Source organism: Aricia agestis, chromosome 15 (genome assembly GCF_905147365.1).
Source record: "Aricia agestis chromosome 15, ilAriAges1.1, whole genome shotgun sequence".
In the NCBI taxonomy this organism is placed as follows: Eukaryota; Metazoa; Arthropoda; class Insecta; order Lepidoptera; family Lycaenidae; genus Aricia; species Aricia agestis.
Window position 1 is genome coordinate 14,429,874 of NC_056420.1, and position 23,402 is coordinate 14,453,275.

Sequence of the window (23,402 nt, forward strand, 5' to 3'; positions counted from 1 at the left end):
AGCTTAGCGCCGCCGCCGCCGCGCCGCCGCTCGAGGCTAGCGCGGGCGCAACCGCGGGAGTCAAGACTCAGTCCACCGAGTTATACGCAACTAATTTAAAACATAATCGTGAAAACGTTCGTGATTATAGTACGCAATCTTTAATTTTGCTATCGACTTAACTTATTACGTGTAGGTGGTAGTCTCTCTTTTACTCGCTTAGTTGCCGTGTTGTAGCTTCATATATCCAAGAATATATGAACTACGCCTAATACTGTTTTACGGACGTAGTCACCATGGAGCTCGGCGTTATAGTTTTCTTGTTATTAGTTACAGTCTCTCTTCCCCCCGCGTCCCTCTTACCTCTTACCTTTTTTTTTTTTTTTTTTTTTTTTGTGCGCAGGGGAAACCCATCATGGGTGCCCCGGGTTGGGGATGTGCCTCAGTTAGCTGAAGCACCCCGGGGGTATGTGGGACTCTTACCCACTAAAACCACCTGCGATTTGCCTTCAGCCATATACGGAGGGATATCCTGGATCTGTCTAACACAGGACTCCCTCCATGACCGGCCGGTCTGCCTCAAAAGAGACTGGACTTCCACCAAAGTAAGGGAACACTCCGGCAAACTGAAGCGTTCCCCTCGGCGCCGGGACTAGCTAAGCCGGGCAGGTTCCCATCCTTGCCCGGAGCCCCGGTTTAGACGGAAGTTTGGAGGTTCGCGTAACGACGCCTCCGCACTCCCGTCCTACGCCGGCGGAGCGGAACGGAGGATGGGTCATCCTCTCTGTTCCGCTCCGCGGCCTCTTTCTGCGAAAGGACGGTTTCGCAGAAAGAGACCGCCGCCTGCCAGGCCTCATCGCTCTCGAGCATGCAGCGAACGATGCTCTAGAGCGAGAGGTCCCGCCCTAGCACCGCCATGAGATCATGGCGCTGCACGGCCCAACGATCGCACACCTCGAGGGTGTGCTGGGCCGTGTCCTCCGCAGCGCCGCACTCATGGCAGGCTGGCGTAGGCTCCCTCCTGGCGACCTTACACAAGTACGCACCGAAACATCCGTGTCCGGTGAGCACCTGTGTAAGGCGGAAGGTGAGGGGTTTTTCTCTTGCGACGCACCCACGCCGCAAGAACTGGGCGCAGAGCCTGAGCAGTACGTTGACCGTACTGGGCCTGCGCCAGGTCCTCACCCCACCTCCTCAACAACCACTGCTCTCCTAGCTTTCGGACCCGCCGGAGCTCCTCCCATTGTAGGCCTTCGCCCCGCGACCTCCTCTCTGAAGCGAGGAGGTGCAACTCGGCGAAAACCCTTGCCACCAGCTCCCACGGCGGGTCTCCCGCCAGGGCAGTAGCTGCCGCCCAGGCTCTTACCTCTTACCTACCTGACCTTAGTTAATATTAGGTATTAATTCATAATTCATAATTCATTTATTTGCTCAGAATATGGTACAAAAAAGTGTTACAATTTTTCTGTTTGGATATTCTACTATTTACATAGTGTGGAAATATCATTAACATTGATTCATTAAAACATTACTGTATATATTTAAGATTAATTTACTTATAAATAATAACAATATATTTTAGCATATTATTTTAACTTAGGCTGGACAAAGTATAATACAATTCTTTCTTTATTATCATTTCAGTAAGTTCCATATATATTATTTTTTATTATGTTTAGTCTTATATATATATATATATATATATATATATATATATATATTATTTTTTATTATGTTTAGTCTTTGTTAATGTTGGCGTTGTTAGTGTAATATTGTAAGTAAAGTGTAAGTGAAAAGGTATAATATTGTTGGTATAAAATCTTGTATGTTACTCTAAAAAAGATTGGTAAGTGTAAAATGAGCGCTTCTCGCCTTCAAACGTAAAAGTTTGGCGAGTTTATAGTTTGTAACAACACATAAAAAATTGTATTTAAAAAAAAATAAAAAAAAATGTAAGCTGTTACTTTGAAATTGATTTTAATTGTTGTAATGGAACTTACTGAAATGATAATAAAGAAAGAATTGTATTATACTTTGTCCAGCCTAAGTTAAAATAATATGCTAAAATATATTGTTATTATTTATAAGTAAATTAATCTTAAATATATACAGTAATGTTTTAATGAATCAATGTTAATGATATTTCCACACTATGTAAATAGTAGAATATCCAAACAGAAAAATTGTAACACTTTTTTGTACCATATTCTGAGCAAATAAATGAATTATGAATTATGAATTAATACCTAATATTAACTAAGGTCAGGTAGGTAAGAGGTAAGAGCCTGGGCGGCAGCTACTGCCCTGGCGGGAGACCCGCCGTGGGAGCTGGTGGCAAGGGTTTTCGCCGAGTTGCACCTCCTCGCTTCAGAGAGGAGGTCGCGGGGCGAAGGCCTACAATGGGAGGAGCTCCGGCGGGTCCGAAAGCTAGGAGAGCAGTGGTTGTTGAGGAGGTGGGGTGAGGACCTGGCGCAGGCCCAGTACGGTCAACGTACTGCTCAGGCTCTGCGCCCAGTTCTTGCGGCGTGGGTGCGTCGCAAGAGAAAAACCCCTCACCTTCCGCCTTACACAGGTGCTCACCGGACACGGATGTTTCGGTGCGTACTTGTGTAAGGTCGCCAGGAGGGAGCCTACGCCAGCCTGCCATGCGGAGGACACGGCCCAGCACACCCTCGAGGTGTGCGATCGTTGGGCCGTGCAGCGCCATGATCTCATGGCGGTGCTAGGGCGGGACCTCTCGCTCTAGAGCATCGTTCGCTGCATGCTCGAGAGCGATGAGGCCTGGCAGGCGACGGTCTCTTTCTGCGAAACCGTCCTTTCGCAGAAAGAGGCCGCGGAGCGGAACAGAGAGGATGACCCATCCTCCGTTCCGCTCCGCCGGCGTAGGACGGGAGTGCGGAGGCGTCGTTACGCGAACCTCCAAACTTCCGTCTAAACCGGGGCTCCGGGCAAGGATGGGAACCTGCCCGGCTTAGCTAGTCCCGGCGCCGAGGGGAACGCTTCAGTTTGCCGGAGTGTTCCCTTACTTTGGTGGAAGTCCAGTCTCTTTTGAGGCAGACCGGCCAGTCATGGAGGGAGTCCTGTGTTAGACAGATCCAGGATATCCCTCCGTATATGGCTGAAGGCAAATCGCAGGTGGTTTTAGTGGGTAAGAGTCCCACATACCCCCGGGGTGCTTCAGCTAACTGAGGCACATCCCCAACCCGGGGCACCCATGATGGGTTTCCCCTGCGCACAAAAAAAAAAAAAAAAAAAAAAAAAGGTAAGAGGTAAGAGGGACGCGGGGGGAAGAGAGACTGTAACTAATAACAAGAAAACTATAACGCCGAGCTCCATGGTGACTACGTCCATAAAACAGTATTAGGCGTAGTTCATATATTCTTGGATATATGAAGCTACAACACGGCAACTAAGCGAGTAAAAGAGAGACTACCACCTACACGTAATAAGTTAAGTCGATAGCAAAATTAAAGATTGCGTATTATAATCACGAACGTTTTCACGATTATGTTTTAAATTAGTTGCGTATAACTCGGTGGACTGAGTCTTGACTCCCGCGGTTGCGCCCGCGCTAGCCTCGAGCGGCGGCGCGGCGGCGGCGGCGCTAAGCTCGACGACGTAGATGTACCTACCTTCGGTGTCGAGTTGCGAATTATAATTGCTACTATGAAGCAAAGTATTGTGTTTATTGTAACACTGCCTACACGGGCCAAATGTACATGCGGATACTGAATGACCGCTTCGTAAACAGTTACGGCATAACTTTTTTGAATTAACGAATTTAATTCTATCGTTAACCTCTAAATTAAGAAATTTCGAACAAGAATATTATATGGGATGAGCGTCGTTACACATCGGGCACGGTCGCTTTTGTTTCGTGTGCTGAGAATTGTTATTTAAATGCGTGCTGGTGAAACTACGAACTTGTTGAGAGCTATTAGGTTTTTTACTTATTAGAGTTAAAATGTGAAATAAATCTCGTGTCAGCCGAGTATTTACTACCGCTAGCCTTTATCATTTCTAATACATCTGCGCGATCTTTTAAAAATGACAAAAAATGATCTAATTTAATCACAGTTTTATTGTTTTGTGAATTAAATTTAGAAGAGCTCTTGTGTTCCTCCCATTCGCGTTCCGTGGAGGGGTCTAGTTTTGAAACTACTAAATGAATCACTAACGTATCCCATTAGATAAATTAGAAATCGTAGATCGATTTCTTAAAAATCCGGGTTGAGAGATAGGTATTCCTTTGGATAAAACTGGATAAATATGATTAAATACTAATTTTTCAAATACTTTACTTATCGTGTTTAAGATAGATATGGGTCTATAGTTAGAAATTGATGTTCTACTTCCTTTTTCTGAAAATTGGTATTATGTGTGCTCTCTTCCAAATGTCAGGAAAGATGCATTCTTTTAGTGATCTTTGAAACAAAATTGTAATAGGTAGGACTAAGCTATCCGCACATGACTTGAATACAATCGGTGGTAGATGAAATGAAACAACTTAGACTTTTTTTTTTAAACGGGCTTTGGCCTACCACACATTCCCACCACTGTATCTCCTGTGTCGCCAGGATCGACAGCGACACAGTAGATACAGTGGCTTACAGGACGCTTCGTTGTACCCTTAAAAATAGTATCCGGCGGGCCAAAAACGAAGCCTGGACAGAGTGGCTGGAGACTCTCGACCAGGATCCGTGGGGTCGTCCCTATAAATGTATGAGGCAAAAGCTTCGTCCGGCCGCCCCACCTCTCACCGAGAGCCTGGATCCGCAGCTAAGGGAGTCTGTCCTCTCCGCCCTTTTCCCTCCAAGGGCTGACTGGACTCCACCGACGATGGCGCCACCAAGTGATTCCGACGATGAGACAGACGAAGAAATTCCGCCCATAACATCGGCGGAACTTGCAGCGGCTGTGACAAAGATGCGACAGAAGAACGCAGCCCCGGGCCTAGATGGCATACCGAGCCGCGTGTGGGTGCTCGCCTTGGAAGAGATGGGGAAGCGGGTACTCACCGTACTCAATATCTGTCTGTCGCAATGCCGGTTTCCGAGTCGCTGGAACCGTGGCAAGCTGGTCCTGCTCCGTAAAAAGGGCAGACAAGAGACTCAGCCTTCGGCGTACCGCCCGATCGTTCTCCTTGATGAGGCGTGCAAAATACTTGAGAGAGTGCTCGTTGCGCGCCTCACCGAGCACCTTCATCGTGTTGGCCCAAACCTCAACGCCAATCAGTTTGGGTTTCGGATGGGTCGATCCACTATCGGGGCGTTAGATCAATTGCGAACCATCGTAAGGGAAGGAACCGCCCGGGGCAAGGTAGTTTTGGCAATATCCCTGGATATATCTAATGCCTTTAACTCCCTGCCCTGGGCAATGATAAAGGAAGGGCTCCGGTATCATAAGGTGCCCAAGTACCTGAGAAGGATTTTTGGTGATTTTCTTTCGGTGCGGTACATAGAGTTTCCAACAAAAGAAGGATGGAAAAGAATGGCAGTTGTGTGCGGTGTACCACAGGGGTCTGCCCTGGGACCCCATCTGTGGAACATCGGATACGACTGGGTGCTACGCGTCGCCAACCTACGAGGAGTAGTGTTGCTGTGTTATGTCGATGACACTCTAGTAATTTGTCGTGGGAAAACGCACCGCGAGGCTATTATTCTTGCGACAGCTGCGGTCGCCCAGGTGGTGCGCCGCATCCGCGCTCTGGGCCTGGAGGTTGCCTTAGAGAAATCCGAGGCGATCAGTTTTCATGGCCCACGAAACGCGCCACCGACGGGAGCTGCCGTAATTGTAGGCGGTACAAGGATCGAGGTCAGTCAGTCGATGACATACCTGGGTGTAGTGCTGGATAGCCGGTGGTCTTTTGAAGAGCACTTCCGCCGTTTAACGGTGAAAGTCTCCAAGGCCGCCGGCGCATTGGCGGGCCTTCTCCTGAACCTAGGGGGACCCAGTTTAAAATGTCGGCGCCTGTACATGGGAGTAATTCGCTCCATGTGCATGTACGGTGCGCCGATATGGGCCGAGCGACTGACAACCAAGACCAGGAGGATCCTAACTGGGTTGCAACGGACAATGGCAATAAGGGGATATCGGATATCGAAGCCGAATCATTGGCAGAAATATTTTGGCTGTGCCAGGAGGAACGCGAAGAAGGACGGATCCCACCGCCAGACCAAATACGGCGATGGAGAAGAGCAGCACGGGACTGGGATTTAGACCTTTGGCTCGATCGTCTAAATGAGTCCCCAGTCAGCGTAGATCTGCTAGACGCAATACGTCCCGTACTGAGGGAATAGGTGGACAGGGACAGCGGTGTGTTGACGTACCGCCTCACACAGGTGCTGACCGGGCATGGCTGCTTCGGTCAGTACCTGTGCGACATGGCCAGACGCGAGCAAAACACTGCTTGCCATCATTGTAATGACGACCGGGACACGGCGCAGCACACGTTGCTCGTCTGTCCCGCTTGGAGCAGTCAAAGAGCGGCCCTACAGGCCACTATTGGACCCGACATCACGCTGCCGGCCATCGTTCGTGCGATGCTGGACAGCCAACACTATTGGAGGGCAGTCGAGACATTCGCTGAATCGGTGATGTCGTCGAAGGAGGAGGCGGAGCGCAGGTGAGAGGCGGAGGCGCACGATCCTCGGAGAAGGCCGAGGCGGAGACCAAGGGCCAGACATGGTCACGACGTCCCGCCTTAGCAGGGGAGCTCGGGGCGTCGGCATGGGGATGCCGTCGCCCATGACATCGAGTCCCGGGTAGGCCACGATGCGCTAGGTGTTCTAGCGCATCGTCGCGGAGTGGTGTGGAATGTGGTGTTTCCACGAGTGGAGCCCAAAGAGGCAGAGGTGGTGGGGCTGCGGTCGTGCGGTCGTATATCACGTGTTTCCCGTAGTGCCACCTTGAGGAGCAGGAACACCGTTGGGGTTTTAGTGGGTAGTCCCGGGTGCGGATACTACGTCCGCCCCGGGGAGTCCCACATACCTCGGTAATCCTCCCTAGGCCCCGGGGATGCGTAAATGCAACCACGAAAACCCTTTGATATGATCTCAGGGAGCCCGAGGGACATGCTAAAGCTGTCTTGGGACCCGCAACGAAATTAATCAGAAGAAAATAGGAGGAGTAGGAAGAATTCCAGATTCCCTCCCCAATATAAAGCGGGATACAGCACAAAGTTGCAGTGACCGAAAGTCAAAGAACTGAAGGGGAGAAGCACCACGGGAATAAACGTTAATAATAATAGTGACTACTACGCTAGAGCTAAATTAATTTATTGTGTTAGACTGTTGCCAATAGTAATTGTGACAAAAACGCTTGAAGGCACGGAACTTCCTAGCGCTGTCCACGAGATCACCGTAGTATGCGACACCAGATGTGTAGAGTAGGTTGTTTAGCATTGTAGTTCTTTCGTCCTGCCAGAGACTGCACTCCTAGAGAACATGATGAGCTGTTTGTTCAAACATGTTGCCTTCGGTCGAGCACTCGCACATGGGTGATGCTACCAGATTAAATCCGTAGAGTTTGGCCTTAAAATTTCCATGACCGGTCAGGAATTGAGAAACGCAGTGATCAATATCCATCCAATGTTTGGATAGTCGTTCACGAATATTAGGGAAAAAATTATAAAGATGTCGCCCTTTGGTCGAACAGTCCCAACGCGTCTGCCATTCGGAGATTAGGCTTTGCAAAGAGTTTTCTAAAGGTTCAAACAATCTTGCTATTTTATTTCTATCGCAAGCGCTTAAAAAGAACGGGTTGTCAATGTTTTTGTTATGATAGTACATTGTCGCACGATGCTGAATCTCAAGGTCAACGGGTAAAACTCCGGCTAACACGGGCAAGGCTTCGGTGCTTGTGGTTCTGTAAGCTTTGCACAAGAATATAAGAGCAAGACGTTGGCTTTGTAGCAACTTGCGACGACCCACGCCGATAGTTGCTCTGTCGGCCCACACGGAGGCCCCGTAGCAAATGCTACCAAGGTAAGTAGCAGTGTAAATTAATTTTAGGGTTTTGAATGAGAGGCCCCATGTCGACGTAGATATTTTTGTAAAGGAGTAAAAGTTGCGTTTCCCTTTCTCACCGGTTTGAATTATATGTTCTAAAAATGTGAATTTATTTTCTAAGTAAAAACCAAGATAACAGAGTGACTGTTTGCGTTTAACGTTAATATTGTCAAGTTTAATGCTAGTGGAAGATATAAGGGAACCTTTTAAAAGAATTTGGTAAGTTTTTTGCGCGGCGAATTTCAGACGATTACGCTTACCCCAGTCAGATATTAAATTAAGACTACTGTTGGCTTTAGACTCAATTTCGGAACGCGAGTTTGCTTGAACGACAAGAAACCCGTCATCGGCGTAACCAACTAGTATACAAAGCGGTGGAAGTGGAAGACTTAACAAATCGTCGAATCCGATGTTCCATAATTTAGGCGAAATTACCGATCCTTGAGGGCAGCCGCACGTTAAATTTTTGACATGTGTACAATGTCCTAGACGAAGCTTAGTTTGACCGTTAGAAAAGTAAGAATGTATTATAGAATAAATATTGCAGTAACACCCTCGATTTTTTAGTTTTAATAGCACCATCGGCCACCAGGCATGGTTGAAGGCCCCGGAAATATCTAATGAAATAGCGACCACGTATTTAGTTTCCGACAAATTAACTATTTTTCTTACTTCTAACGCCGCGTCCACAGTCGATTTCCCGGCAGTGAAACCGAACTGATGGCTATGGAATTTAGGGCCACCGGGTAGCAGGCGAGGTACGATGAGACGTTCTAGTAATTTACCTAAGCAAGGCAGTAACGTTATCGGACGGTAAGATTTTGGGTCGTCAGGAGGTTTGTTTCCCGCTTTAGGTATTAATTTTATGCAACCGGAACGCCAAATTTTTGGAAATATACCTTCTGCGATACATCTGTTGTAAACATATAGATTCGATGAATTGGCCGCTAAACACGCTTGCTTTATCATAATATTCGATATATTTAATAAACTCCTCCGGGGTTGGTAAATCTGAGACCGGTGTATGAATGGGATCTAACATTCTACTCCTAATGTCGCGATGGTGTTCATCATCCAAGGAGGGCTCGTCGTCTGGGATGAGAACGTTTAGATATGCCTTCGCCATTTCCTCTAAACTACAAGTGTAAGGCTGCGTCCCCATCAGACACGCGGCACGACGCCGCCACCGTGATACGGTACGGCGCCGCACCGTGTCACGGTGCCGCGTACGGTGCGACCCTATTCAGTCGATATTTACGCTCGAACGAGAGTGTTTGTCCAGACAATTTTTTTAAAATAAAATAAGGGGGCAAACGAGCAAACGGGTCACCTGATGGAAAGCAACTATACTGTCGCCCATGAAAACTCGCCAACATTAGAAGAGCTGCAAGTACGTTGCCACTTGCCGGCCTCTGAAGGTTTGCAGGTCGTATTGAAAATATAGTGACAGTAATTTATTTCAGAGTTTTACAGTGCGCAGCAGAAAGTTACGCAAAAAACGCACGGTGGAAGACTGCCACTCATCAAAGTGATGAGGATGGTATATTTTTCGCGTGGGACGATGGCGAAAAGTTGCAGGTGGTATGATGGCGAAAAGTTGCAGGTGGTATGATTCCGAACAAATTCTTAGAGCACTCCCCGTGATACAACCGATAGAGGATGTAGAGACAGTAGAGTGAAGCCACTTGTGATTTAGTTTATTCTTAAAATATATTATATTTGACATAATTTTTTAGGGTTCCGTACCCAAAGGGTAAAAACGGTACACTATTACTGAGACTTCGATGTCTGTCCGTCTGTCTGTCTCCAGGCTCTTACTCAAGAACCGCTATAGCTAGACTTCTGTAATCCTCACAGATTGTGTATATCTGATGCCGCTGTAACAACAGATACTAAAAACTATATAAAATTAAGATTCAAGGGAGGCGGCTCCCATACAACAAATGTGATTTTTGCCCTTTTTGGCTCCTAATCTATATTGGCTATATTATGTAGACACATGATTTTTTTACGAAGTTCTCAATTATGTATATACTTTTATATTTAATTGCAAAATTAAAATAAAATAACTCATTAAGCGGGGCTCCCATACAAAAAACAATTTTTCCCTACTTTCACTCTATAACGGTACGGAACCCTTCGTGCGCGAGTCCGACTCGCACTTGGCATTTTTTTTTCTATTTGATTGTACATTATTGTCTATCAACATCGCTTTCACGAGAAAGATCACAAAAACAAAGGAAATAACTAGTTGATTCGAAGTAGATACCACACTGTGTATCTCAGATTTATTTTATCAAATAATCGGTTTCGGTTATGGTATAGAAAAAAATGAATTGCATATTTTCAATCTACTATTTATGCTCTTCTTTGCTGTACATAAATTATTTTAATCGACTATGGGTTTTTTTTTGGGCATAGTCCTTTAATGGGTGAACTTTTATATGTGAGTAGTGAAACTAGACCTGATATAGCTTTCAGTGTGAATTACCTTAGTAGATTTCAAAATTGTTATAACGATACAAATTTTGAATATGCTTTGAGAGTCCTAAAATATTGTATTTAATAAGAAATTTAAAATTAACATATACAGAAAATTCTAAGTCTGATATTATGGATAGTTTTGTTGATGTCGACTGGGCAGGAGATACTTGTGATAGAAAATCTACTTCTGGTTATGTCATTAGATTATTTGGAAATGTTATTTATTGGAAGCCTAAAAAACAAAATAGTGTAACAAAATCTTTTACTTTTGCAGAATATGTAGCAATGTCTGAAGCAGTTTCTGAAATAGTTTTTCTATGCAGTATTGTAAATGATGTTGTAATAAAAATTGATAAACCTACAAATATTCATGAAGATAATTCAGGAGTATTGCTAAATATGATAATTTCACTAAGAATTCGATACATATTGAAGTTCATTATCATTATGTCCATTAAAATTGTAAGAATGGTACTATACATGTTGTAAAAGTAAATTCAGAAGATAATATTGCTGATATTCTAACTAAGTCTTTAGGAACAGTTAAGTTTGTGAACTTTAGAGATATGTTGAATTTAAAATAGTTATTTAGTTGCTAACTAAGTCGTTAGGAACAACAGTTAAGTTTGTGAACTTTATAGATATAAGGCATTGTTAAAAACTTATAAGTTGTTATTTTGTTTAGTTATAATAACACAAATGTAAGGAGGTGTATTAATTATTATAAAATACATTTATGTTATCTGTTGCAACACAGTTTTTCTGTCTGTGGTGTAAGCTTATTGTTTATGTTAGAAAAGAAATCTATGTTCTTTTTGCTCGGATCCGTGTTTGGTGTAAAAAGGTAAAAAGATATTATGTTCAGGAAAATAAAGTTAAAGTCAAGATAAAAGCGGTTTTGATTATTTAATAATTGTATAGGAGTTCCCATAAATAATTGTTTTATTTTGGTTTTAGTATCTGTTGTTATAGCGGCAACAGAAATACATAGTATGTAAAAAATTCAACTCTCTAGCTATCACCGTTCTTGAGATACAGCCTGGAGACAGACAGACGGACAGACACCGAAGTCTCAGTATATATATGGATACGTTTTTACCCTTTACGTATGGAACCCTACAAGAAGTTTTTTATCAAAAAAAAAAATAATAACATGGCGTAACAAACTAGATTCTTCAAGGGTTGAGTAGAGTCAATATCGGCGTAAAATTATATTAAAAACAAATATCAGCGAGTTCCTGTGAATATGGGAGGAGGGGGACACTTGATACTAAGTATACTCAATAGGGAATACTGCGCGAAGGTCGGAGCTGAGGGCGTTACTACCACATAAAATTAATAATCCAGACAAAATCTGACATGTTGCGCACGTCATATCAGAACATTGGCAGAAATGTTGTCAAACGTCGGCCAAAACTTTTTGTTTACTGTCTGTACTGGTTCTGCATCAGGTGCAGTATCGTGGGCAATAATATAAGTATTATCGTTACTACAGAGGCTATCTCCTACCTAACCCACCTTTTACAGAGAAACTTGGCAGTGTAAGGTAAATTTTCCAAATGTTGTCTTAATGTCAATGTTTTTAACGGACTACGAAAAAGATCGGAAGGATAATGATTTTGTTAGTCTATGTATGTGTGCTAGTAGCGGCTTAACTGCTAGTCCTATTAGTGATAACGTGATCACAATTTAAACAATCGAAAATTATTTAATGTCACGAGAGGAAAACGAATTTCACGCAACGGTAACAAAAACACCGCAAATTAAAAACGCAAATGCGGTCATTTGACCGCTCCGGTCTTTCTAGTGTTAAACTAATGGAATTATGTCAATAGATTATTAGTAATGATGCCGCAATAACAAAATAATATTAAGTTTATTTTTTTAAATTTGTATTTTCATAAAGACGGTTTTTTAATTACTATCTGTAAATAAACTATTTTGTGGAAACGGTATAATATTTTATAAACAATAGAGGGATCAAGTGTCCCTCTTCTCCCTTATTATAATTGTCATTCGACGTGTTATATAAACCTAGGTACATCTCAATGCAAGTACCAGTGTGGTGCACAGTTCTGTACAATGGTTACAATACGACTAATGTTCCTAGGTTTGATTCCGGTTTGTCTTGCAGGTAATTTATTTATACCTAGATTTTGTCTGCAGCTTCTATCCTACTGAAACAGTGTTGGTATATCATCAGGATAGAAATCCTACATTTACTTACACAAGAAATAACAAAAATAAGTGATTTATATTATTTATTTATTTATAAGGCATGTCAACAGAATGAATACAAGCTTCCTTAAATAACTAACAATTAGGTCCACATTTGGCTACTGTTTTGCATTGGTGTTTCATTCCACATAAAATCTGGTTTTGAGTTAATAATGCAGTTTTGTTCTTTATAACATAAGGTATACGACAGTGAAATCCATTTTTTTGAAAACCCACTGTACGTGTAGCATATTCTAGAGTACAAAAATGGTTAATGCTTATTCCTCTTAGTGAGGTTATGTATATAGCATTTATGTACTATGTTTCTAAAATGACTTGTCGTTGTCGTTTCACGAGAGTCAAAGTATATACCTATGCACACCAATTTTCATCAAAATCGGTTCAGTGTTAGGTGCAAATCGTTTTTGTTTATCATACGGGTACCGTAGGTATCTTTTTCCCGGATGTAAAGTATCCTATGTCCTTTCCCGAGACATAACGTATCTGTATACCAAATATCATCGAAATCCACGTAGCCGGTAGCGATATAAGCTAAATTCATTTTTATTTAATGCCTGGGAACCGTACATTTTTTTTAAATAAAAAGGACCCTATGTCCTTTCCCGGGACTCAAAGTACCTACATACCAAATTTCAGAAGAATCGGTTCAGCGGTTGGGTCGTGACAAGGTTATTTTATAACATTTTGGTAAATTAAAGCACTTAAATTTGTATTGAAAGAACAAATCAGAATTTTGCATTTATGTGAAATATCACAAAGGACATTAATGCTATGTAATAAGCCCTATAGCAATATTGCATTTACCATTTTTATACGTTTTCTCTTAAAACTGAATGTAAAATTAAAATGTTTTTTCATAATCATAAGCTATGCATTTCAACAAAAAAAAGATACCGCACAATAACATTTTTTTTGCTTAAAATAAGCAGAAAATAAAGATTATTCCAAAGAAACTTAAAACGCCGATTACTTAAAACTAGTCCGATGTGGGATGACGACACACCAACGTTTAACAGCATCCATTTAGCATTCATGTCAAATAAAGACATGCACAACATTATTTTTTAAAACACAATGCCACATTAGACAAGACTTAACAATTAATTATTACATGAGAGAATGAAAATTACAAGAAAAAATATATAATGTCAGAAAATACTAGAATATTAAAATTACACAAAAAAAAATAAAAAAAAAGTCCAAATTACCATGTCAATAAATTGCAAAATACAATAGAGAATAAAAAAATATACATTATTCACTAAGTTATTACATAATAGTTCTTCTTCTTCTTTTACATAATAGTTACTGACATCAATAGAAATGTCAAGTGTCAAAAAAATATAAATAAATTATGTATACAATTATTTATAAAATAACAAAACAATGAATAATAATTGCGAATAAAAAAGCGTTCTTGCCGACATTAGTTTTATGCCTGGGAATATTAAAGAAACGCTTCTGCCTTATCCTAGTGTTAGGCCTGGGTACTACTAGTCCTATGGTTTGTAATAGTTCCTGGCAAGGGGTGGAACCTGTGACAAGATCTCTCAGGAATACCAGATCAAGCATGCGTCTACGATCTGATATTTTGTCAATTTTAAAAACCGAAAGTCTGTCATTGTATGGCAATTTATTGTTAATCTGCGGGGTGACATAATATGCCAAGTGTCTCGTAAAAGATCTCTGAATCGATTTGATACGTTGGGAATGGATTTCATAACAGCGGTTCCAAATAATACTCCCGAATTCTAATATGCTGCGTACGAAGTTATTATACAATAGAATCCTAGTGCCGGTGCGCCTAAAGTCTTTTGAGTTACGCTTGACAAACCCTAACGTCTTCGATGCTTTCTTTATCATATAATCAAAATGTGGCACAAAAGTTAGTTTGGAGTCAATTAGTATTCCTAAGTCGCGAATTTCCGGTGTTTGTGTAATTGAGCAATTGTCAATTTTTTTTTTTTTAGGAAATAAGGGGGCAAGCAAGCAAACGGGTCACCTGATGGAAAGCAACTTCCGTCGCCCATGGACACTCGCAGCATCAGAAGAGCTGCAGGTGCGTAGCCGGCCTTCTAAGGGGTAATAGGGGAGGGTAGGGAAGGGAATAGGGGCGGGCACGGAAGGGAATAGGGGAGGGTACGGAAGGAAATAGGGGAGGGTAGGGAAAGAAAAAGGGTAGGGGATTGGGCCTCCGGTAAACTCACTTACTCGGCGAAACACAGCGGAAGCGCTGTTTCACGCCGGTTTTCTGTGAGGACGTGGTATTTCTCCGGTCGAGCCAGCCCATTCGTGCCGAAGCATGGCTCTCCCACGACAATGTGGTAGGAAGTTGACAAAACTTTCTTTTTCTTTGTGAATTTGATGTGGCGACATTTGGAGGCATATAATTCCATTTTGTTGTCAAGACACCACTGATGGATACGGTCAAGATCAGATTGAAGTAAAAAGGAATCGAATGAAGATTTAATAACTCTTGAAATCTTCATATTATCATCGGTGAACAAAGAACACCGGCAGTGGTGTATACAAGATGTAATATCGTTGATGAACAATAAAAACAATATTGGTCCTAAATGCGAACCTTGAGGAACGCCAGAAGTTGCAAAATATTTAAGAGATTCATGTCCGTTTACCACTACGGTTTGTTCTCTCCCGCCAAGGTAAGAAACGAACCAGTCGAGTAGCCTGCCCCGAATGCCATATTGTTTTTTCAACTTGAAAGTTGAAACACAGTAACGCATGATCAACGCACTCGAAATATCGGTATAAACAGCGTCGACTTCGTTCTTATTGTCAATAGCCTCGAAAATGGGTGTCAAATATTCGACTAGGTTGGTAATCACTGACTTTTTCTTTCGGAACCCATGTTAGTAGTCATTAATTAAATTTTTACAATGATTTGTCAGAATATCGCAGACCAGAGACTCGAAGATCTTAGCAAATGAAGACAAGATAGCTACAGGCCTATTTGCTGTTGTTTCCTTTCTTGAATATTGGCACAATTCTCGCTTTTTTCCACTCACTAGGAAATACACCAGTATCCAAAGATTTATATTTAAATATCATCATGAGTGGAAGTGACAACATTTTTGCACACCTTTTAATGAACAGCGGTGGTATATTATCTGGTCCCGCTCCTTTATTTGGATCGATGGATTTTAAAATTTTGATTATCTTAGACTCAGTTAAAACTATTCCAGAAAGTATACTGGAGTATTTCGTTTTATGCTCATCAAGCGAGGAAAGTTCTGGAGTTGTGTTTCTAGGAAAATATTCGAGTATACGGATTTAAACTGAGAGGCGAACAAGTTTGCGACACTTGTATCGTCTGTTGCTGTTTCGTCGTCCTTACACTGGAAGGTAAGTAGTTGGAACTTTTTTTTATTTTTTATAAATGCCCAGATAAGCTTTAGCATTAGATTTGATACTACATTCTACAGTTTGTATGGAATTTCTATGGCAAGTTAATAATAATTTATTGGAACGTTTTCGTAAAGTTCGAGTTCTAGCCTATCACGGGGATTACCAAATTTTCGCATGTTATGTCTAATTTTGTCCTTTTCTTTTAATAACATAATCAAGTCTTTGGTAAACCAAACAGGATACTTGGATTTCCGAGGCTTTCGCTTAGGTACATGTTTCTCAATGATAACATTAAGTTTAGAGTAAAAGGAAGAGACCATTTCGTCAACATTCCCACAGTGGAGAAAGGCATCATGCCAGTCTTAAGTCATTCAATGCTTTAAGCACAGTATAGCAATATGACATATCCCTAGCTATTCTGTGCTTTAAGTATACTAGGGTAGTCAGCTCGAAAGAAATTAAAATCAGAACGTTGTGACTTCTCTTGCCGTGGAGCAGTCACACTCCATTGAGTTTCTATTTCGAGAGGAGGATGATACGGGTCTATCTTACTTATGCTATAGAGAGATTAATTTACTCGACATGGAACATTTGTTAGTACTAGATCAAGAATCTTGCCGTCCTTGTTCAGTGCACTATTTTTTGATTATGTCCCGCTAATGAAAGAAATAGCCTGTCTTGTTGTTATAATTGCAAGGATATGATTCTTAATCATATCATCGTCTCTCAAATGCCAATCGATGAAGCTCATGTTAAAATCACCTATGATTATGACATCATCAAGATCGTTAATGACATCGATACTATTATTAACATAAACCTATAGTATATATTAAGTCTATGATTATTAATAAACATATCTAACTCTTTCTGTTTAAGAGAGAGAGAGAGAGAGGTATAAACAACACATATACCAATCTTAACACATTGTTTGCCAATTATTGTAAGGTTCAATTGTACCCATAAATCGTCACATAATATGCTTTCCTTATTAATTAAACGAACACTATTTAAAGTTTTATTTACAGCTATAAGTAGTCCACCACCATCGCTCTGATTGTAAAATTCAGAGGTAGTATGGTCACGACGATATACGCGATACCTATCGTCAATGAACTCTTTGTCAGAAATATTTCAGTCAATATGATGAGGACATAATTCTCTTGCAAAATATTTTTATATATATCATTTGTCTTAGTCCGCATTCCATGAATATTCTGATAATACATACGAACCATTGTTTCTGTAGGTGTTTACGGACACACGAGATAAACTAGTGCTAAAGATTATTATATTATGTTATCTTTTAGAGCTTTCAGTTGGTCCATACTATTTATTACTTTTGCAGGAGAATGTTCGTTCTTTCTTATGAAATTTTTTCCATTACGAACCCACACAAACTGGATTGAGAGTTCTTTAGCTTTGACTTTTGTGGCTGCGTGAAGAGCTTTTTTTCTGGCGTCAAATGTTCGCATATGTATATTATATTATTCTTTTTCTCTCCGCCAATAATGCTTGCTAGTGATAATGCTTTACAGTGTTTAATGTCCCTTATACACAATTCGCTGTAAAAGTAGCAGTGCTGAATGAACATATTTCTTTTAGTAAGTAGCATGGGCAAGCGTTTTAAACTAATGTGATTAGATAATAGTTAATTTAAACTTCCTAGTTTATACTTTTGTTACACATCATTTAATGTGTGCTTAATAAATAATTTAAATTTACAAAAATAAAAATATTACTCTTTCAGCGCTGCTACTTTACCATGAAATCTATACAGTAATATCATTTTGTTTTGTTACAAAGTGATAATTTTACTATCGCATTCAAATTAATTACTTGAATTAATATTGTATTGAATCAGTGGGTTACAGTTAATAAACCATACAAAAATCAAAACCCGAGAAACAAGAACATCCATCCATCTTTCACACTTTCTCAAGAAGCGTTTATAATTGTAATACTATGTGTTTTTTTGCAGATGGATTCAACTATTTATCTGAGGTATTTCCTATATTCTTAATAATAATAATAATATACTGAATACTGATACACTTACGGCCGGGCGCGCACTAGCGGCCAGGTCGCGGCGGCCATCGGAAGTATGGTGTGGCCGCTGGCCGCCGCGCCGTGCGGCAGTGCGCGTGATCTATGGGTCAATTCAGACCGCAAGGCGACGAGGCGAGGCGAGGCGCGGCGCGGCATAAATTCGTATGGATTTGACAGATTTCAATTGCGTGAGACGTTTTGCGAATCTGTCAAATCCATACGAATTTAGAAATGCATCTACGCGTTACGTTGCGGTCTGGATTGACCCTATGGCGGTTTCATACTAAGATACAGTTTGACAAGGCTTTAATTGAACGTGGGTGACATAGACGGGAGCGCTGCTGGTAAAGGAGAACTGTCAACAGTCAAACACATGTCAAAAATGACGTTTTTGTATGATAGAAGCGTTTAGTTCCTTTTGTCGCCACGTTCAAATAAAGCCTTGTCGAACTGTATTTATCTCGATGGCAGTCGCGACCGGCCGCTGCGGTTTGGCTGCTAGAGCGCGCCCGGGCTAAGGGTCAATTCAGACGGCAACGCGACGCGTAGATGCATTTTTAAATTTCTACTGAATTGACAAATTTTAATCTTCTTTTCAGTCTTACAAATCTGTCAAATCAATACAAATTGAGACGCATCGCATGTATAATATTATATACGCCATACACCGTAGTCCGTAGCGTGTATGGCGTACATATAATACACGCTACGATTTACCGGAGAGGTCTACCTGCGCAGGTATGCTGGTGCAGGTAGACCGGAACGTGTGTGGGAATAGACATTTATTTCAATTATCTCAATTCCATACATTTTCATCGGCGATTCTATAACGAAGTGAAAACGAAAAGATTTTGGCTCACCCCTCAGGCCATTTCGCCGAAACTTTTTCGTTTTCGCTTCGTTATAGAATGCCCGATCAAAATGTATGGAATTGACATAAGACGAGTCGAACGTCAACGTCATATTAACGAACGCTTATGTCAATTCCATAAATTTTCATCGGCGATTCTATAGCGAAGCGAAAACGAAAAGCTCTCACCCCCTTGTCACAGAATAGCAATATTAATAGGGATATGTCATATTGCTATACTGTGCCCTTGTGCAGTTTTTTAGGCATGCTCAGTCGACTGATACCTGTGCAGTCATACCTGTACAGGCGGCCTCTCCGGCAAACCGTAGCGTGTATGGCGTACATAAGGGTTAATTCAGACTGCAACGCGACGCGTAAATGCATTTTTAGGGATCCGTACCCAAAGGGTGAAAACGGGACCCTATTCATGAGACTTCGATGTCTGTCTGTCCGTCTGTCTGTCTCCAGGGTGTATCTCACTGTGTCTAGCTATAGCGGTTCTTGGAACCGCTATAGCTCTATAATGGTACGAAACTCTTCGTGCGCGAGTCCGACTTGCACTTGGCCGATTATTATTAAAGCATGGACTTGACAGAATTGCAAGACGTCTCACGTTCCCGCGCGTTCACGTTCCCTGAGATCATATCAAAGGGTTTTCGTGGTTGGATACCGCTGTCGATCCTGGCGACACAGGAGATACAGTGGTGGGAATGTGTGGTGGGCCAAAGCCCGTTAAAAAAAGACGTCTCGCGCAATAGAAATCTGTGAATTCAGTACAAAATGCAACTATGCGTCGCGTTGCGGTATTATAAAGCCAGACCTAGGGTCACCTAGGTCTGGCTTTATAATACCTATTATTAATATTTTGACACTAAGGCCAAATCTTATTAAACTTAATTGAAACTTATTTTAATTAAAACTATAGAGTGGTATTTTCCATTTTTCCACACCACAAATTTAATTAATTGTTATACTTAATATTATTGAGATGTTTTAAAAACTATTACTTAATCGCAGGATGAATATCCAGACTATAACTCTTACAAATATTTGGACTCGGGTAAGATTGATATCAATTTATTACATTATTTTTAAATACCTCCGGCATTTTATCAGGAAGTGGTGAACAGCCCCTTAAAATCTATAAAAAACTGACGAGCCTTTGTGTTAAAAATAACCCCCATACTACTTATACTAATTTTATTATAAATGCGAAAGTGTGTCTGTCTGCCTGTTACCTCTTCACGCCCAAACCGATGAAACTATTTTGCTGTAATTTGGCATGAAGTCCCAGGAAAGGACATAGGCCACTTTTATCATAGAAACAAGTACAGTATTTTAAATGTAAAAAAAAAAATATTGGCGCAACGGAGTTGAGGGCGTCATCTAGCTGGTAAATATAGTAGTAATAACTAAAAGTACAAGAATATTGTTTTATTAGTGCTAAAGTTTCATTAGTCGGTCATAGTAATTCGTATTTTGAACTGGAAGCTCTTAAATTAAATGAAATCAAATTTTCAGTGTGCAATTTGCATATGAAAGGCTGGGATCTGACAAAGCAGACGAGGAGGAGGAGGATGAATGAAGGTACAGATGCCGGGCCCGGTACTTTCCCTTTCATGGTGAGCAATGATTATTTAGAGAAGTTGATTCAGAAGCAAATGATAAACGTTGGTCACGTTACCTCAAACCCAGCTGACAGGAACTGACCAACATTATTGACATAACCTTACCAAAATGTAGGTCTACCGTCTACGCTGAATGAGCAATTTTCTTGTGATTTATCCAGGCTAATGTTCCAGCGTCATGAGTTACTGCCCATGCAAAAGACAAAAAAAAAAATACTTCACAAAATTTTACAGTAAACTCTATACAGGGGACTCAGATAACTAAAATGTTCATATTCATATTCATATTTTCATATTTCTTTATTTGCTTCAAGCTGGCTTCAAGTAATATATGTTATCACTTTGTCTTATTACACCCTGAGTAAGCGTTGCGTTAATTCATCGTATGTTATACCAGGGGGCCGTCGGCTGGCGCTTCAAGGACACCTCCAAGTACTCTTTCCAGTGTGGCTGCACTCTCATAAGTGAGAAGTTTTTTTTGACGGCCGCGAGTTGTATAACCTCGCCACACGTCACGGCAAGAAAATATGCCAGCACCAAGCCCGAAGTAGTTGCGTTGGGCATCGAAAATATTGCCGACATATACACTGTTAGTGTGCTCAAATACTTATTTGACTGTAAGATAAAACGACCATTACCGCTTTTAGAGTTGTTACCACAAAAAATCCTATCCCAACCGATCAACCTACGTTTGGAAATCTCAATTCTTATTTTCAATTATTATTGAGAGTCTTTCCTTTTAGTCCTTATTCGAATACGATATCTGCAACGTTTCATTAAAATCGTTCTAGCCTTTCGGAGGAGTCTGTTGTCCGACATACCAACACCATAAATCAATTTTACAGGTAATAAAGGAGAGGCAACCGAAAATTGTTAAAATTTTTAAAGTTACAAAGCACCCTGAGTACAGCTCACCCCAAAAGTATCACGATATAGCAATAATAGAGACGAAAGGTAACATTGACTATACGAAATTCATCTTCCCTGCGTGCGTGTGGACACAGGAAGGTAATCCTGAGAAGGGGGCGGTCGTCGTTGGATGGGGATTTGGTAACTCAGGTAAGGCTGGAGTTATATGCGTCCGCGGTCCGCCCGGATGCGCGATTTTGCGGCCACATCGAGTGATTACAAGCATGACATCGTGAGCACGTCTCTATTTAAATAAATCGTTCCATATATCTGCTTGTGATCTTCCAATGTAGAGACCAAACTATGCATTGGTGGCGCTGTATCGACATTTTTGATCTACTATAAAGAAGAGATAATGAAAACGTTGTGTAAACCCCCTGAGGGTCTGCGATCTCGTCTAACCCTGTAATGGTTTTGTTATTTCTTATTCAAGATGAAACAGGTCAACAAGCGGAGCACCTGCAGTATGCCGAGGTCGATTTTGTGGACAATTACGAATGTGAACAAGTGACGAGCAAGTGGGATAGACACCTGTGGAAACAAGGTGTCGTCGAGAGCCAAATATGTGCTAGAGGGGTGAAACCGGGTGTTAGTACGTGTGAGGTAAAAGAACTGAGCCTTGGTGACTTTCTGATCCTCGCGACAAGCGACCGCGACCGACAAAATTCAAATAAAATGCTACTCTATGACCTAGGTCCTAGGCTATAGGGCCTCGTTACTCGGGCAATCAAAATGGCCGAAAACCCTGTCACATCACTGTACTCGATAGGTGTTATAATCTCTACAAAGAAACAACGGCACGCTTCACCCTGCGCCGGCACGTGTATTGTGATAGAGACAGATACAGTAAATCGAGGTAACGTAGTCCTGTGATTCCTCCTTCAAAATAGAGCCTATCTAATTTTTTTAAAATATCTTCAGAAAGAGTGAGTCTATGCCTTTACGTTTTTATTTTATCATAAAGATCTTGCAAAATTTGTTTTATGGTCGGTGGATTGGCGCGGTACGGGGCATTCATTTTTTGCGATTTTTGAAGGGTCATATTTTTTATTTATAAGTAAATTTAGAAAACATTTAACGTAGGGGCACGAAAAAAGAGCCACGGAGGTGTCAACCGAACACATAAAAGATTATAACATAAAAATGGCTATAAAAGACAGGAACGATAAAGTCCTGAGCCACATGGCGGGTAGATTCGACACAGAACGATATCTCTTTACGAGTAACACCCTACCCCTAATTAAAATTCATAATATTATTTCAATTATCCTTGGTGCGAAAAATCTAAATAATAAAATAACAAAAAAAGGATATGGACGAACAGTCCATAGACGGCCCCAATTTTATAAAAAACTTGTAACTTTAACAGATCCCAATATTGTGTAAAAATCATTTGTCCAGGGAGTAAATTGGGTAATACGTTTGTATGGAAAACAGTGGTAGGCTCTTAACTAATGTCGGTAGAACATGAAGCCTATGACCTAGGTCCTAGGTCATAAAATGGAATTTCGGTCTCTTTCCACAAGGAAATAATAATAATATTTATGGACGCTTTACACCACGTCAGTCTGGCCCCGTGCTAAGTACCTGAAGGACTTGTGTTACGGGTACCAGACAACGGAAATATATTTTATACTTTTATACTATACACATTACACATATTTAAGATTTTTATTATATTATACACATATTTAATACACATCCATGACCCATGAACTTTGAAAACTTTTTGTTCCTTCGCCGAGATTCGAACGCGCGACCCCCGGCTTGAGCTACCAATAGCCCACCAACTGAGCCACAGAGGTCGTCATCGGTCGTCGTCGGAAAACAACCTCATTAAAAATATTTACGTTTTAAGGGTGATTATGGTGGGGCTTTGGTGTATTACGA

At 41.3% G+C, this 23,402-nt stretch overlaps 1 long non-coding RNA gene across 1 annotated transcript; it reads left to right on the forward strand.

The window, feature by feature from the left end:
• The first annotated feature begins 12,540 nt into the window (after positions 1–12,540).
• On the forward strand, positions 12,541–23,399 carry LOC121734106. The gene is made up of 3 exons (XR_006036663.1): positions 12,541–12,606; positions 18,058–18,080; positions 23,371–23,399. It is a non-coding gene; the product is annotated as an uncharacterized LOC121734106 (long non-coding RNA).
• Positions 23,400–23,402: the final 3 nt, after the last annotated feature.